Source organism: Desmodus rotundus, chromosome 5 (assembly GCF_022682495.2).
Source record: "Desmodus rotundus isolate HL8 chromosome 5, HLdesRot8A.1, whole genome shotgun sequence".
Lineage (NCBI taxonomy): Eukaryota > Metazoa > Chordata > Mammalia > Chiroptera > Phyllostomidae > Desmodus > Desmodus rotundus.
Genome location: NC_071391.1, coordinates 55,144,633 through 55,146,160, shown reverse-complemented (window position 1 = coordinate 55,146,160; position 1,528 = coordinate 55,144,633).

The following is a 1,528-nucleotide window of genomic DNA, read 5'->3' as shown; positions in this document are numbered from 1 at the left end:
TACCCGTGCTTTCGCAACACCTCAGGCTCGGAGATACGGTGGAAAAGACAGCTCTTCTCATTGGCTTGTTCGTAAGGGACTGTTCGGTCGTTTGTTACCATAACAACCCATTGAGGGAGGGCAGTAGGCCTGACCGAGGCCGTTCTCGAGACCCAGCCCAACCCGTTTAAGGGGAAAGCTCAGCTATCCCTGTCTTGGTCCCTCCCTCTGCAATCCCCTAGCCACTGATCGACTCCGTCAATCATCCTTCTTCCCGCCTCCCTTGGCGGCCGGGGTTGGGGGACCTAAGGGAGCAGAGCGTTTAGGCCCTCCCCGGTCCTTTCACCGCTCGAGTCTCAGGTGCCCCCGAGATCCTGGGCGCGTCCAGCTGCTGAAACCGACTGTTCCTCCCGGAACTGAAAAGCGGAGAAAAACGGCGGATTTATCCATAACCTCGGGAGGAGTCGCTGGAGAGTCGACTCCAGCACGCTTCCGACGCCCACCAATAAAAACACTCGGACTGGCTTTCTTGAGTTGAATCCCTAGGAAAATGTCTTTATTGAGAGGTTGTGTGTGTGAAAGGCTCTTCCCTAGGAATTAGGAGATCTTTGGGAAACCCTCCTAATTCCCACGCAGGTCTCTGGGTTGTATTTTTAAAAACAGCCACACCCAGCCTCGATCGTGATAGCTCCTCTCTGTCAATCTTAGACACTTCGAAACAGCCTTAGAATACGCCATTTGGGGCGCGTAGAAAAGATATTCATATTTCACTTCTGAGATTCTTTTCCCAAGCTTCTACAATCCAATTTGGAGGGTGAAAATGATACTCTAAAAACCCAAAGGGTTCAAATAGTTCCACCGTGGAGCTGCAGCATAACACAAATTAAAAGATTTTTTTTTTCGTTGAGTAGAGATAGTAACTTAAATCTAGGCGAAAAGAAAAGAAAAGAAAAAGTAATAATTAGATAAAATTTGCTTCACTAGGCTACCAGGCTCTGCAGAGATACTTTGTTGTTGTATGAGTAACTGCTCTTAAGAAATAAATGAAGCAATTTCTTCATTTGTTACATGTAACGTAGAATTTGTATTTTTGTTTTGTTTGGGGTTTTTTGCAGCTGTATTGAAATATAATTGATATCAATAAACTGCACATAAAGTATACAAGAAGATTGTTTTGACACATGTATCTTTCATCTTAACGTCACACCGCATGTGAATGAGAAATGAAGCCGGGGAGGAGAGCTTGCTTGCCTTTTCTCACGTGAAGCTAAGAAATATTGGTGAATACTATTTATTGATCTCAGTAATTTCATACCATTGTTGGTAGTGGTATTCACATATAAGAGGCAGTTAAAACTGTGCAACTTTCTGAATTCCTGTTTTCTGGAGTGAGATAGATGTCTGGGGTGAGATAGTCCTGTAACAGTTTTCCTTATAATTTTAAAGGTGAATTTGGTCATTAAACTTTGAGTTATAGAACATATCTGCCTATCATTTTTGAATATTATTTTAACAACCAAGTGCACTTCTAAAAACAAAAGTTTTCAAA